The 16,726-nt window shown below is 44.6% G+C and overlaps 1 protein-coding gene and 1 long non-coding RNA gene across 2 annotated transcripts in view; both read left to right on the top strand.

Moving 5' to 3' along the window:
- LOC129682420 (uncharacterized) overlaps positions 1 to 6,490 on the top strand; it is a 70,895-nt gene extending 64,405 nt beyond the window's left edge. Inside the window, exon 3 of the long non-coding RNA XR_008720978.1 lies at positions 6,408 to 6,490. This is a non-coding gene — a long non-coding RNA (uncharacterized LOC129682420). The remainder of the gene's footprint in view (positions 1 to 6,407) is intronic.
- A 1,113-nt stretch (positions 6,491 to 7,603) lies between these two features.
- Positions 7,604 to 16,726, top strand: part of Tiam1 (TIAM Rac1 associated GEF 1) — a 211,521-nt gene continuing 202,398 nt past the window's right edge. Inside the window, exon 1 of the mRNA XM_055614916.1 lies at positions 7,604 to 7,633. The gene's annotated coding sequence lies outside the window, so the exon portion shown is untranslated. The remainder of the gene's footprint in view (positions 7,634 to 16,726) is intronic.

Below are 16,726 nucleotides of genomic sequence, written 5' to 3'. Positions count from 1 at the left end.
GACAGTCCTCATTCAAGCCACCTCGCCGCTCTCATCTGGCTGGTGTTCCAGGGTGGTATTGGTTGTTCAGACCAAGAGTCTGGCATGATAGTGGTGTGGAGATGATGGTAGGTGAAGAGGACAGGCACCGAGGACTGCTGGGATTTCTGTTTTGGCTAGACTGGGCCAAGACTACCTCTCCAAGAAAGTGTGATGGTGAAGTCTGCACAGAGGTGGGGAGCAGGCCTTCTTTCCGCTGTTTCACGCTAGACTCTGGAGAAAGAGTGTTCCCGGCAGGAGGAGCTACAAGCAGTGGGGAAGGCAGGAAGGAGCAAGGGGTAGGGTCACAGGCCCAATTCATCTGCCGGAGGGAGGCAGGACCACAGAACAAGCCCTCCACTGCTCTTTAGAGATCGTTAGACGTGTTTTGCAGAGAAGATGGGAAACGATAGTGCATCTGTTCCTTTGATTACAATTCCTTTCATATTATAATTAACTGCTAACTGTAATTATAGGACTTCCTCTAATTTAGTTTAGCACTCTGGGGACCTCTATTAGCCTATATCCCAATCAGTTTCACAGCCATTAAGGGAGAAAAGCCATGTTCCTGTTGAATTTTAAGCCCAGTGGGAGCCTGTTCCACTCACTTGCTGGCCTACCTGCTTTCCTCACAGATCCACTCACTCGCTCGCCTGCCTGCTTTCCTCACAGACCCAAGGTTAGTGCACTACGCCCAACCAGCTTATGCCTGGCATGCTGCTTCATGCATGTTGCGTGTTGATTCCTAATTAGGGCAGAGTCTCATAGATACTTGATAATGAATTCCATACGTCTCGGGCCCTTCCTTAGTAACTCCCAGTGAGTGGAACAACTTTTCCCATCATTGAAGGTAGCACCTGTGTCCCCTCCACAGAATTGACCTGGGAATTAATGTTTATTCTCTCGTCTGGCACCTTCTACCACCCTCGTGGCCTCTGCTAATGTTCATTTGTGTTTTCTCAGTTGGTTCCAGTATTAAGTTATCCTGTCACGAGGAACTCCAGGCTGGGCCTCTCTTGTGCCTCCTTGGTGTGTCTGGTGATTTACTGTGTTTAGGCATGCTCTGTCAGAGGGCTCCTCATGGTCAGTTTTCTCTGCTGGTGTGGTGAAAGCCATCGGGCGTGGACCGTTGCTGCTGTGGTGTGTGCTACTGCTGACCTTAGTGATAGTGGCCGTCTGGAGGCAAAGGGTGATCATTTGTGGGGCCAACTGTTACCTCACTAAAAGTGGCCTGGCCAGAAGTCCTGTCATCTTTAGACAGGTGCCACGTTGCTCGTTGTGAATAATGACTGTAGCAGGTGATAGGCAGCCCCAATCGGAGAAAGCCAAGGCTCATGAATGAGGACGGAGAAGGCGCCGTGAGCCCTTGCAAGCCAGTGCACTCACACGTCACTTTTAAAGAGGTTTTGATTCATCTTCTACCGAGAGCTCTCATATCCCATTTGATCTATGACCCCTTCTACCTACTGTATCAGAGCAATACCATTGTTTATCCTCCATTTTCATTCAGAAGCCACAGTTCACATTGGGGTCCACTCATGATGTTGGGACTTATGGGAGTTTGGACAAATCTACCCACCATTATACAAATGACCCTTAGCTTACGGTGATTTGAGCTAGGGTTTTGACTGTTTGCTTGTTTTGCGTTTCTGATGGTGATTTGCGCTTAGTGAAAATGATATCAGCTTTGAATCTTTTCCCAGGCTGCCTGTACCATGGCCGAGCCACCGTTGATGCTGAGCAGCAGCGGAGCCTCTCGGGAAGTTATTGGTACTCTACTGAATAGATGACACAGGCTATTTACCGTTTCATTATAAACTAGGTGCTGTGCTGCGTGATGTGCCCTGTTCTAGACTGAAGCGAGCAGTCATGAGCACGGTCGAGGTAGGCCATGAGGTGATGGTGTTGAGTGGGGTGAGTGTGGTAAGTGCGTTTGGAGCTCATGGTGATTTCAGTTTCTGAAGAAGAGCCTTGTAGGATGTAAGCCCACCATAAGGCAGGAGCACCTGTGGTACGAGGAGTTAATTATTTCCCCACCCTAAAGGTCCCCTGTGCTCTGCCTCTGCAGTGTCTGTGCTCTGCTGCTGTCACACTCTGGATGTTTTCTAGAACATCAAGTTGGCATCATACAGCACAAAGTGTTTCTTTAGCAACTGTACGTTCTTCCATGGTTCTCTGTGGCATCATTTCTTCTTGGGACTGGATAATACTCCATTGTAGGATGTACATGGTTTATTTGTCCTGTCTGAGCTGTTTATGTTACAGACATGCACTACCATGCCTGGCTTCTGAAGGACACTGCAGCTGCTTCCAAGTTTTGAAAATTATGAATAAAACTGCTATAAGCATTCATTTTAGAGTTCTGAATGAACATAATGTAAAGATTTATTTGTATATGATATATGTTTTATGAGGGTTTTCCCCCTTCTGATTATAAGAGAACTTATGTCCAAATGTGTAACATTTGGAAAATGTAAAAAGAGGGATTCTTAAACAATCTGTTCAAGCCTATTTATTAATTTTATGTAACAAAAGATGTGAAATTGAAACTCTGCCGGAAATGTTGGACATATGGTTATTATATGTTATTACAGTTGGTGGTAAAGATGAGAAATATTTAGGGCATTCCAAAAGCTGGTTCTGTTTCTATTAAAACTGCCTAAGTGGCTTTTTATGATGCTCAACATTCAAACAACCACTGCCAGCTTTACAGAATAGCTAACAGAGGCACCGTGTACTTCCTAAAGAACGCAGCTATGCCAGCAGTGGTCTGCGGTGCTGGTGGAGGGGCTCCTGGTCGTCACTGTGGGACCACGCAGATTTTATACTCTGCATAGTCTAGGGCCCACTTCTGGTGTCGTCTAAGTAAAGATGCGGAGGGCCCTGCTGGGTATGCTTGCAGGAATGTGGAGAGAGTGTTAGGATAATGCAAGTATACGGACTGCCTTACCCTTGAGTTGACCCACATATCCTGACGCTTTTCACTCCTCATTCTTCACAAGGCCACAAAACCTAACTCAAGTGAAAAATAATATTCTGTGAATTGCCTGTGTCTAGCAAATTAAAAAAAATCTAAATAACCATTATTTTTTTTCTGATGGAAAAAAGCACGTCAGAGTAGAGGAATGCAACTGACAGCCCTTGTAGCCAGAAGCGCTGCTTCGGGCCAGGTGAGCTGAGCACGCTGCGATGCTGACCTCTGCTGTGACAGTCTTGTAGCCGGATGACTTGGATGTGGGTCCTGGATCCTGGGAACAGCTGTGGTCTGCAAATGTGTCCAGTAGACATCTGCTTATCCTCATTGGCTCCCTGCAGGGTGTGTGGCTGGTGCCAGTGCAGAGTGAGTGCCGGGTTGGGAGCTCGTTGCCCCCCTGGTTTGATTTCTACAAATGCGGAGGGAGGAATTGGGTCTTTTAAAAATTTGTTTGTTTGTTGTTTTGTTTTTTGAGACATGGTTTCTCTGTGTAGCTTTCACTGTTCTGGAAGCTTTGTAGACCAGGCTGGCCTTGAACTCCTAGTGATCCTCCTGCCTCTGCCTCCTCCCTGAGTGTTGGGATTAAAGGTGTGAGTCATCACACCTGTCTTTTTGTTGTTGTTGTTTAGATTGTGGCTGTCCTGGAACTAGCTTTGTAGACCAGGCTGGCCTTGAACTCACAGAGACCTGCCTGCCTCTGCCTAGTGAGCGCTGGAGTTAAAGGCATGTGCCACCACCGCCTCGCAGGATTGGGTCTTTTTCTATGAACACTTTTTCATCTTTGGCTTGGTGCTGACCCTGGAAAATTTCACCCAACTTTTCAGATGAGGGCTGTGGAGACAGTGGTGTCCACTTGCACTTGTGCTGGGATTCAGCGTCGTCCGAGCGCTTTTAGGGAAGGAATGCTAGTGTGCTGCAGAAGTTCATTTAAAAGCTTTAACTAGTCAATAGTTACACGTTAACACACACACCTGCAATATTAACACGCTACTATACATCCAATATGAATATAGCCTTGTATTAGACGTGTTTTTTTCTTCAACCCCTTTACTTTTCAAGAACCATAAGGAAGTCTAATCTAAATAGTTTTTCTTTAAAGATTTATTCATTATGTATATAATATTCTGTCTACGTGAATACCTGAACACCAGAAGAGGGCATCTGATCCCAGAGGACCCACCATGTGGCTGCTGGGAATTGAACTCAGAACCTCTGGAAGAGCAGACAGTGCTCTTAACCTCTGAGCCATCTCTCCAGCCTTAGGAAGTTCAATCTAAAAACTGTCAGTCTTTCGTCTAGAGATCACAGTTCCTGGTGGAGTTGGCACCATTCACTTCTCAGACTCTTGTCTGACACATTCCTAATAAGCATCATATCTGTGTCTGTGTAGAGAGAGGCCCTCGTGTTCCTAATGTTTGCTTTGGAGGGATGCTCATATGAAAAGTACTATCTAGGAATAGTCAAAACAAAGATCATGTTTAAACTGGAGTTAGACAGAGAGGTTGACTTGATGGTTTGCTTGTTCTTAGTGGCAGGAACGCAGATGGGACCGCCTTTCTTGAAATGTGTGGGAGGAGAATTGTTCAGAATTCAGAGTTTTGCACCTTGCAGCATTTGTATAGCCTTTACTCTTGGAGTAGCGGGTTCGCAGTCTGGGGGTTGTGAGCACTTTAGAGGGTCAAACGACCCTTTCACAGGGCCGATAGCAGATATCCTTCATATCAGATATTTACAATTCGTAACAGCCAAATTACAGTTATGAAGTAGCAATGAAATAATCTTACGATTGAGGGTCACCACAGCACGAGGACCTGTATTAAAGAGTTGCAGTGTTAGGGAGGTTGAGAACCACTGTCTTGAGTATAATGTTCAGGTTACCGAGCATTTTTACATGTCACATTTTTGGGTTAGGGATGTCCAACCTTGTAGGAGGGTTCTAATACATAACTTCTTAGTGAGAGTTTCATGCTTTAAAGAGGTGAAAAGAAACAAGGGTCCCCCCTGACCCCAGGTTCTGTCTTCCTGGTGATTAAAGAATATGAAAACAGTACTGGAGTGGGGCTGTGGTTTGGGGGTAAAGGGACTTCGCCCTTTCAGAACACTCAGATTCTGTTTCCAGCATCTGCGTGGCAGCTCACAGCCATCTCTAACTCCAGTTCCAGGGGACTCAATGCTTCTGATCCCCTCTGGCCCATGTACACACACACACACACACACACACACACACACACACACGCACGCACGCACACACAAATGCATGTGCACACACTTTTAATCTTAGTAAAACAATCTAATTGGTGGGTAACACCTTTAATCCCAGAATCCTGAAGGCAGAAGCAAGTGGATCTTTGTGAGTTCAAGGCCAGCTTGGTCTATACAGTGAGTTCCAAGACAGATAGAGACACCCTGTCTCAAAATACACAAACAAAAGTCTTTTAAAAGCCTTGATTTTTTACATCATTATTTATTTGTTCAGAACTAAAAACCTTATCTCCATACTACTGGCAGTGAGGACAAGAAAATCTCTCTAAGCAGACTCACCTGTCTACTCCCTTGATTTAGGAGACGCTTTCTGAACATTGTTGGAGGAAGACTTAAAGAATCTGTGTGATTGGAGGAATCTGCAGGAAGCAGTGTGTTCTGGGTCCAGAGAGACTCCTGATTACAGAACGTAATGAAATAAATTCATCATGTTGGACATAGCATGTGGCAGAGTGCAGAATGAAAAGCCTCAAACTCGAGAACAGAGGCCTGACATTTATAGTTATGAATATATGCTTTAGGATCTGATTTATGTAGACGAAAGCCGGCACTAAAATAGACAAATGAAAGCTGCTTCTCTCTAAGTAAGTTAGACTGCCCATCACATACTGCTTAAAGCCATTCTCTCTGCAGACTGGAAATCAGCAATTAAAGAGCACATCCCAAAGAAAGGACGGCCAGTCGACCATTTGGCTTCTATGTTTAAACCAAGACTGGGCAGCCCTATGTATGCCTGGTGCATGCACCCAGTTCTGCTGGTTTGTAAATTTTCTTTATCCGTAGGCCAAGCAGACTTTTAAATTTGAAATGATCTGTAAACAAATTACTATGATAGACCCGGTGGAGTACCACTAAAAAATTGTTAGGGATTTTAAATTTCTGTGTGCATGAATACAGTTTCATTGGGATAGCCACACCATCTGTGCCTTGCTTATGGTGGATTTTATGCTCTGGTAGAGATGAGACCAGACATAGACTGTACGGTTTGAGGAGCCTACAGTGTTTAACATGTGACCGTTTGCGGAAGAGCTTTCTTAACAACAACTACAAAACCAAACTTGAATTTGCTTTTAAGTGACATATTAAACATAAAAATTGCACATGTGAATGTGGAAACATGATGCAGAGCACTTTTCTGTGTCTTTCTTAGCAGAACTGGCGCTGGTTGCCATTGGCAACCTTTACCTTCAATTCATGTGACTGGAGCGTCATCGTAACAGTGGATGATGCTGACCTAGCAGCTTTCTTCCTCTTCCTCCGAAGTGGGGCTGGAATCCAGGCCCTTCCATGTGCCAGGCAAGTGCTTTACTGCTGAGCTATAGCCTCAGCCTAATCTAGTGTTTTTGTTTCCTAATTTCTCAGTTTATTTATTTTTCACATGAGCTCAAAGGTGAAGATAGAATTATCAGATCCATTTTATACATGGAAAACTTGAGGCATGAAAAACCTAGGCAACTACACAAATAGCCTTGGAGTGGATTCATTGTTAGGCAGGCGGGCGCCTTGTCTTCTCTTCTAGCTGTTCTTTCCTGCTTCTCCTACTGTGTCAGCAGACTGTCATGTTTACATAATGGTGTGGGTGTGTGTTATCTCGCCCTAAGGTTACTAACTTTATGTGCCTTGAACGCTCACTTTGCATTAAAAGTTAGCTATGATGAGGATGTAACACGTGGCTCCCACCCAGCGCTGAGGAAGGTTGCCTCTTCCGTGGTACTTGTTAGTATCTTGCCTCTGCTGCCTGCTTAGGCTCTATCTGTCTGTGGGACTTAGATTAGGATGCTATGACTCTTATTCTGACATGGAAAACAAATTTAAGTTACGTGGTTCTGAAGAACAAAGAAGTACGGAGAATTATTTTTTAAAAGTTGGGAAAAAAATGTAATTGAGATGCTTCCTCCCTTGCTGTTTTACTTAAAAAAAAAAAACATTTAATAATGTATTTATTCAGTTCTATTATGTCATGAAGACCATTCAGGTATTATATATTTTCTTGAATATTCTTTTGTGTTTATTCATTCAACTTGAACTTTCTGTGTTCCCAGCACTGTGCTGGACACAGGTGGAGCGTGTGGCTGCCACAGGAGGAGGAGCCCAGAGTGGGTGACCCCAGCCAGCACATGTCTTCACTGTTCTACTTTGGTCCCAGCATTTGCACTGCTCCTTGGGTGTTGGATTGAGCTTGGCAATTTTGAACCAGCAGGTCCTAACAGACAGAGGAACAGCTGTCAGCTTGGGAAACCTGTTCGTTGGCCTAGATTGTTCAGGTAACTTGTGACATGTCCTTGGAAAGTCATTTTTTTTCTGTTCCAGGTTTCCTTTCTGGAAAGTGGAAAATAACAGCAAATAAAGCTGGTCTCAACAGCATCAGGTTCCCTGAAGGTATCTTCTCTATTTCCCACTTCCTCATTTTCGTGGGCACCCACGTGCTTTTCAACCCTGTGGTAGTTAGGGTTTTTGAAGATGCTTGCAGACCATGTGCACAGGATATAGGCCTTTTCCTTGGTCCTCAGGCACAAGGCTACCGTCCTTGTAAATGACAACCTATATGGGGTAGGGTGAGCTGGTGGTGGACAAGGCCACAGTCAGGTTGGGGAATCTGCTGTGATCCATTTGGAGCATATTTGCAAGATGGGGTTAAAGAACTGTGGATGTGTACAGATCTATGGGGACAGGGCACATCCTCTGAGCTTTGGCTGTCCTGGTGAGCGACGTGTGATTCAGGACCACGCACAGTAGGAGTTTCCCAGACGTTTTTTTGCACTGTCCTGGTACTGCTTAGCCTTACATGGCCCATAGGGAGTTCCTGTTTGGACCGGGAGAGGGATGACTGCATTGTTTTGGCTTTATGAAAATGCTGGCTAGGTCTTGGGCTTTTAAAAGATGTTCCTAGTACAGAGAATATATACATACAAACATACATACACACATACATACGTATCTATGTATGCATATATCCATGCTACTTTTGAGCCCTTCTACCTGTCCCCTGAAGGCTGAGATTCTATTACTTATAGTGTTGGCTGTTTTTTTGTTGTTGTTGTTTTGTTTTTGTTGTTGTTGTTTTTTTTAATAGCAAAGACCTTGTCTTTTGTATGTGCATTTAGATTATCAACAAGTGACTGAGAAACTTTTTATTTTTATGTTTTTGAGTTTATTTTACAAATTGTAAAAAGAAAAAGCATAAGTAGTTTAACCTTCACTCTTTCGGTGTGTTTGAGTTTTCTCATTTGTCTCATCAGAAAAAAAATATCATGGGGTGTTTCCAGTTTTGGAGGAAAACTAACCCATTGTCATGAAGTAGCTGGCTTGGCTATGGTTCTGAAGAATGTGAGGTCTGAGATCAGGGTACCAGCTGACCATGCTGACTGTGAGAGAGAAGACCTTTTCTTCTCTGTTTCCTCTCATGGTTGAGACAGATCACCTCTCTTGTCTTCTGTAAGGGCCCTAAATCCTCCATTACAGTAAGAATCATCTGGATTGGCATTGACTCACAGAGAACTGCATTATATGTTTCTTCCCAACGATCCCATGTCATACAGACACTTGCATGGAGTTCTATTTGAATGTTTTTCTGTGCTAGCTTTTACTTAGACTTTTATGGGAGTTATCTCACTGATGTGTTTTTCAACAATCATTTGAGAGTCATTGTTATTTTTCTCACTTTCTCAGGTAGGGAAATTGAGGCTTGTAGAATCTTAGCACCATCCAGGGCCCTTCACCTTGTTACTGATGGGCTGGCACTCAAGCCTCACTCTGAAATCAAAGCCCCTTGTCCCTAGCCACCTGGTATACTTGTACTAAATTAGCTGCAAAGACTATTTTGTGGTAATTTTGTATGTATTAAGTTTAGGATTTGATCCACATTTTACTGAACTAGAAATAATAGGCTATTAATTAATTTATATTGTAGCTGGTAATAGGTTCCTTGTCCTCTAATTGATTTTATTAAATGCTTTATTGAGCTATAACTCATATTTAACACCTCAGCAGTTCTTGGAGTTTTGTCATAATTCTCAAAATCATTTTTAGAAAGAAAGAAACTGTTACCAGTTGTTCTTCTGGTGTGTTAACTCTTTCCCATAACCTCTTGTCCCACCAGATGTCTCTTTAGAGTGACTCTTCTGGATATTTAAAAGAAATGTGCAATCTTTGATTTTTTTTTTTTTAATTTACCACAGTGTTGTTATCTGAATTGTAGCATGCATCAATATTTCACTTCTCTTCATGGAAATAATATTCACTTGTCTGGCTTTTCTCTGCTTTACTCATCTATGTATCCAGTTGATTGGTATTTGCTTTATTTCGTCTTTTAGGCTGTACCAGTTGCTACGGCAAAGAAGACTTTATGTAAATGCTTTTGTCTCTTCATTATGCACCCTGGTGTGGAATTGCTGGGGCTGTGATAACTTAATTTCTGTCTTTTGAGCAGATACATCATTTTGTATTTCTACCGGCAGTGTGCAAACATTTGTTTCTCTGCATCTTCGTGATCACATATCTGTCGTTTTTGTTATAGCCAGTGTAGCAGGTGTGATTTTTATTTCCTTAATGATTACTGTTGTGCATCTTTTTATGAGAAACTGAAATTGTGTATAAATTATCAATCTACCCAGTTGTGAGCCCCCAGACAGGGGTGCTGAGAATGGAATCAGGGCCTCTACAGGTCAGGAAGCTCTCTAAACTGCTGAGACATCTCTTCAGCCCCTCCCCCCATGGTTTTTATGTTAGATTAGATTCCTGTTTACAAATAATATAAACCAATCCAAGATCAGAAGTTGTGGCCTCCTCCCTTATTCTTCAGGGCTGTTGTTAAGTTTTAGAGTGCTCTCTATCTTTAACTTTTGTTTTTGAGATTATAATATGTTCCCCTTCTATTTCCTCCCTCTGAACCCTCCCTTGTACCCCTCCTTGATCTCTTTCAATTTCATGTCCTCTGTTTTCTATACTAAGTGTTGTTACACGCATATATGCACATATTTTTACTATAAGCTGCTCAGTCTGTATAATGTCACTCCTATATGTTTTCAGGGTAACCATTTGGATAACCAATTGATGTGCTCTTCCTTGAGAAGACTGTTTTTTCTGCTCTATGGATTCTTTGGATGCCTGTAGTTTCTTTGAGTCCTTATGGGCTTTCCCTGTCCATATTAACATGTCTATTGCTGTCCTCATTTAGCTCATGTTTAGGCAACAGTGTTGGTGAGATTTTATGGGTATAGCTTTCTGACATTACTAAGGAGACTCCACAGTCTTCTGGCTCTTACAATCTTTCCACCCCCTCTTCCACAGTGTTCCCTAAGCCTTAGTGCAGGAGCTGTGTTGAAGGTGGATCACTTGGGACTGGGCTCCACAGCTCTGCATTTTGATCAGTTTTTATTTTCTGTAATGGTCTCTGTTCTGAAGAGACATTTCCTTGATAAGCACTTAGGACCACACTTGCCTGCAGCTGTAAGGGCAAATGTTTATGATGAAGTTAGGGGCTGTTCTGCTTTAGTAGGTGGTCAGACACTCTCCTTCAAGATCTGTGACTTCACTAGCGCTGAGTGGTTGGCTAGTGTTGCTAATTTTTTACAAAGACACAGGGTGCTTCGGAGACATCACAGATACTTAGGCCCCTGCCAAGGACTGTTCCAGATGATAAAGCAACCAGACTTCCGAGCTCTGTGTCTCTTAACTGTCTTCCTTCTTTTGATCTGTTATTCTTATCCCTGCGATGTTTACTTAGCTTTTTCTTGTTCCTGCATTGACTTGGTCAAAACTGTGGCCACTGACTGTTTCTGAACTGGTGTTCCACATCTGGATGGGAGAGTGTGAGGTCTTCAGTACAATGCTAACACCCTTAGTGGCTGAGAAGCGGAGGCAGAAACTTAGATGCGTCTGGACATAGGAATGTAATGTCTGCAGAGTTTGGGAGGAAGAAAGAATGTAAGAGACTGGTGCAAAGAGGAGAGAGCTGACTTTGCAGTACGGGTCGGTGGATGCCATGGTTACTGTTAATGAGTGAGCCCATCTGCAGGCTAAGACTAGCTTCACATCCTGGTCCCGGCAGATGACCTGGCTGTCTAAACCATGTAACAGTTATGTCAGCAACATAGCTGGCATTTTAAGGAGGACTTTGAGAAAGTGAAACACAACCAAAATGGTGGGAGGAAGCCCTGCCAAATTGTTGTGTGGCTGAGGACAGTGTAAAGAGAAGGCATAACCACCTTCTTTGTGATATGTGAAAGGTTAATTCTGTGTGATTGAGAGCTGGCTCGAGTTTATTTAGCAAAAGAACATTTGAAAAGCATTATTCAAACCCACCTAAGATTTATTTCCTTTCTTTGTAGTCATCAGTTTCTTTTGCTAATAAGAGTAATAGATGAAGGTTTCAGGGAACAACGTTCAGGAGGTCAGGTAACACAGTGATGCTTCTGGTGATGTTTTTCTGGCTGCCAGAGGTACCACAGGGCACCCCCAGTGAGAGCTGGGAATGCATGTGTCCTTCCTATAGCCACCTCTCCCTGGGTGCTAGGGAGATGGCTCAGCTGTCGAGCGCTTGCTGCACCAACATGAGGATCAGATCCTCCCAAACTCTTGCAAGTGTTCGGTCTTGGCCACCTGTCATTTCAGCCTTGGAAGGTGGAGACTGGTGATCCAAAGGGCAATTGGCTGTCAAGAGGAGGACATGGGCAAGCCCGGGTTTGATTGAGAGCTCTTGCCCTAAAGAATATGGTGGGAGATTGACTGGGGATGATTCTAAACATCAACCCTGTGCCCCCACAGTTGCATGCACATATGTACTCACACATGTGTGAGCTTCCAAATGACCTTACTGCGACATGATGGGGATCAAATTTCAATGTGTTTGGGAGGGGGCAAGCGACATTGACGTTGTAACCCTCTTAGAAACCACATGAATACTTGCCTACAGTTTGATGCTCCTCACACTGGAGGCATGTGACTGTTTCTTCCAGGAGAGTGTGTACGGAGGAATTCTCTCTGCTTTCTACCACCAGCTGAACGCGGTGTCAGCCAGCAGGTAGGCCGCATTGACGAGTAAGTGATGTATGTGACATGAGCATGTGCCGGCTTTGGGCTTGCACTATTTTTGTGTGATTCTCAGGGTATGGGGCAATCTTCTTCCTGCATGCTTTGAGGCCTACTTCACTTTTCAGCTAGCTCTCATTTCCCAGAAAGCTTTGGACAGTGCCTCCTCCCCTTGTGCTGTTTGTCTTTGGAGGGGAGGGGGAGTTTCTAACTAATTTTGATGGTAGCCTAAGCAAAATGCAATTAGGAAATCTTGTGCCAAACATGCATCTTTGCCAATGTTTGCCTTAATTAGTGTGCATAATCAGGAGTTTGCTTTAAACACTGCATGACCTTTCCTGTGGAAATGTGAAGTATACAGGGAAAGAGAGGCCTGTGCCCCACATAGAGCAGAACACAGCAAATAACTGCAGCAGCCTGAGAGCTGTTCTCTTGATGACAGCTGTTTGGCTAGATATGGCCAGGTGTGTATTGAAGGTGGTGTGCAAATATGCACATGCTCTTCATGCATGTGTGAATGTGCACAGTCATTCCTGCTGTGTGTATCATGATAAAGGAAATAGAGAACAGGTTTTCTAAGAAAACAAAAGCAAGAGGTGGGAGATCTTTAAACCTAGACCAAATCCCATTCTTAATGGATGTTAAGAAAGCTTTGGTTTTTCTTTAGAAAAACGGTGGTGTGATCAGAGGAATCATTGATACCTGAAAATTTCCCTGTAGTCAGCTCACTTTTGAACCTTCAGTTGACTGGTTGTGGTTTTAAATTCTTCTCAAGGTTGCATGAATTTCTGGTTCCGATTTCTGGGAACCAGATCATGCCCCATACTGCTTTGGAAAGCATTCTTCCTGTCGAGGGCAGGATGCTTTTCTTCCTGACTCTCAGCAGGGAGAACACAGGCAGACTGGTAGCTGGACAGAGTAGTGGATGGGCACAGGCAGACAGACCTAGCACCAGTGAGTCCTAAAGTGACCCAGATTGCACAGTCCTTCCTGCCTAACTCCCCTTCCATGTGACATTCAGGTCAGTTACAGGAGCCTTGGACTCTGGCTTCAAGACTTGGAATGGAGTGCATTTGTGATGTCACTACTTTCTCTCCCAAGGTAACGGTGTTGCGGAAGGAGAGCACTCCAGGACACACGTAGATGGATGCCTCTGGGATAGTCAGTGTGTTGTGTTAGTTCTACAGTGTGATTAAGAAGTGGGCCAAGAGCCTACTGGGCAGAAGTGGCCAAAATGGAGGGAGGGAGCCAGAGAGGCTGGAGAATTCATTGTCCGATTGCCTGCTGTGCTAGTCTTGCTGTCACTGTAATTCCTTATCAAGGATGAGTGCTTTTCAGGGAGGCTTTGGTTTTGGCTCACAGTTTGTGGATTTAGGACCATGATTATTTGACCCTGTTACTTTGGGGCATGTGAAATAACTATGGTGAAGGAAGCTGCCCTTGTCTTGGTTGTGGGGAGAGAAGGTGTGTGTGTTGGGGGGACTGGGAGGAGCTGGTGTTTCTGATAGTGCAGCTTCCTCCCATTGGACCCCTCCTCTCAAAAGTTTCACTACTTCCCAACAGCTGCGTGGGCTGGAGACCAAGTCTTTGTGACATGACCCTTTGGGGCATTTATCTCAACCACAGTATTCTACCTGTTGGCCAGTCCCATCTTCTTTTCCCCCAGTACTCAGTATGTGAGGTGTTTGAGCCTCCCTGCCTGCTGTGTACAGCAGGTGGACTTATTCTGTTCCTGTTGTTGGTGCTCCTCACTGTGCTCAACATATACGAGAGGATTGGACCTGAAACTCATGCAGACTTTTCTGTTACAGGTAATGAGTATAAGGGAAGATGCTTTGCTACCTGTGGGGTGTGATTGATGCTTCCAGTGTTGTCTAAGCACTCAGGAGAAGTCATGACTGTCAGCTGTCATAGGCAGTGGGGACGTCTGGTAGATTTGGTCAGCTTGAGGGAGAACAGAAAAAGCTATTGTTCATGATGGTTTGGGGGTACCAGGAAAGGGTACTAGCTAGGTGGAGTTGCAGGGTCAAAGGAGAGAGTTCCATCTGAAAGATAGAGGAACAAATATTTTTATTGTAGACTAGTGGCTAAATTTGATCATTTAACTTATGTGTCTCTAGCTCCTTCAACCTGGCTGACATCACACCAGGCAGCGTCTTTGGCAAATGTTCTTAGTATTGCTCTGGTATCTACTACTCTTTCAAAGCAAAAGCATTCTGGAAAGTGTCTCACTTCTCTTTCTGCTCCCTCCTACTCTCTTCTGCTCTCTAATAATCCCTCAGTACCTTCCATGGTACTGCCACATAAGAGATGCTCAAAACTCATTTGTTTTGAGGTACTTTTGAGACTATAGTTTTATGTCATCTGGACTCCTAGTGTCACCAGCTATCCAAGTTTCTAACGGTGCGCTTTCCACTTTCCCCTTCTCTCCTTCAGCCCTTCTATTTGTATTTGTGGTCACTGTCTAGCTAAAGTTTCTCTCCTGTCTTGTCAGTCTGATTTCCATGGCTTATCTCCTGTCACTCTGCAGGCTGTCACATTCTGGCTAAGTGGGGATTGGCTGTAGGTGGCCCTCAGGGTCTAAAGTCTTATTTCTCCTGGGGATGCAGTTCAAACCTCTCACTTTGGAGCTGCAGTGAGGATCTGTGAGTCACAGCTCATGCATTTATGAGATTGATGAGATGCAGCCTCTGACTATTGGTCTAAAAAGAGATCTCCAAAGCCAGTTTTTATGCCAAGAGCATGAAATCCCAGCCAGGTTGTTACCATGGTGGCCTTCAACCTCATTGACAAAGTCAGATTGTATCTTCCTGCAATTTTAATGGGAGTAAAGAGTCGCTAACCTGAGACATCCTAGAAGTGATGAGAAAGTGATGGAGAGGTACCAGCCTGTGACGACAGGCTGATGAGTTCTCCACTGGGGGCCAAGGCACTGCTTGGGGAGCCAAGGCACCGTTTGGCTCCACACCCAGTCTCCTGCGTTGCCCTGTGGTGCTTCAAGTTTCTGTTCTCAATGTGTCTGCAATTGAATTAATTACAATTTAAGAATAGCCTATTATCCAACTGAACTCACTTTGGGAAGAACCCAAGTTCCCAGAGAAGGACTCTACAAATTTGGTGTCCACTCTTGAACCCTGAGACCTGCCCTTGAGTCAGCTGTGTGGAAGAGAATGGATGTAAGCTGATCTGGAGCACCCGAGACTGAAGGCGCTTTAGGGAGCCCGAATGACTAAAGGGTTTACCTGACCTCACCTCTGTATAGGTCAAGGGCAGGGGTGACAAGATAGGACCTTGTCGCTGCCATGCCACATGGAGTGTCTAGTTAAAACCACACAACAAAACCTCTGTGCTTCAAACTCCATTCTCATCCAGGTTGAAGGCTTGTCTTTGTCTGAGGAAACGTTGCTCTTGTCACATTGGAAAAACAACTCGTTTTTGTTTTGGGGACAAAACATAGGCTCTCACGATGTAGCTCTGGCTGCCCTAGATAACACTGCATAGACAGTGAGAGATATTTCAGAGGCACTGAACATACCTAGGAGCAGACTGTAACCCGTGTGTGTGGATTCTGCCAATCTCCCATCAGACCCCTCTCTCCACTTCCAGGGACCCCTTCCAGAACTGTGAGAGTGGGCAGATGTCTCCATGTCCCCTAGCCTGACTTGTAAAATGAGAGGGAGATGCTGAGTGAACACTCAGCCCCTTCCTTCCTGCCTTTGCGCTCTTGGAGTCTGTGGCACCACATCAGAGCCAGTACTGAGCCTGAACGATAAGGAAAATTGGCACAGTGGGTGGGAGGTCCTCCAGCCAAATGCATGACAGAACCCCGAGGTTTGCTCTTGCACTTTGTTAAACCTCACATATGTTTCCGATCAGGGCGCTGTGTAATATCAACTGAGACTTTCCCGGTGCTCAGGCTGAAGCTGTTGGCGGGAACTCGTGGTCGCTGGTCGTTTGGGCTGACAGGGAACATGTTAATTCTGGAGACTTTGGCCTTGGTGTCAGCTCGGAGTCGCTGCTGTGTATACCCTGCATGGTGGGTGCCAGACGCCAATGGCTACTATCTGGGGAGGCTGCTGAGGTCACCGAATGCCAGGGTTGGAGAGTCAGCCTGGGCTCTGCTCCAGGGCCTGTTGCAATGCCCCAGCGCTTCCAGATCTTTCTCCGCTTTCAAGACAAGTCGGAAATCCTAATTTTTATGTGAAGTCTTATTTTTAAATGTTGGATGAAAAGGGAAATAACATTTTTAAACAGTCCACAGCCCAAACAAAGTATGTCTGCGGGCCACACACACCCTCAGGCCACCCGGAGGCCTCCTCTTGGTGTGCAAACCACAATATTTCTACTACATACTGTGTTTTATTTTTTAAAAAGGCTTTTACATTACGGGTAATTTCAAATATTTATCAGCCAAGAGAATAATCTAGTGGAGTCTCCTACAAG

This window comes from Psammomys obesus, unplaced genomic scaffold, assembly GCF_907164565.1.
Source record: "Psammomys obesus unplaced genomic scaffold, mPsaObe1.curated_primary_1811, whole genome shotgun sequence".
Taxonomy (NCBI): Eukaryota; Metazoa; Chordata; class Mammalia; order Rodentia; family Muridae; genus Psammomys; species Psammomys obesus.
The sequence above is the reverse complement of the archived record's forward strand: the minus strand, read 5'-3'. Positions and strand labels throughout refer to the sequence as shown.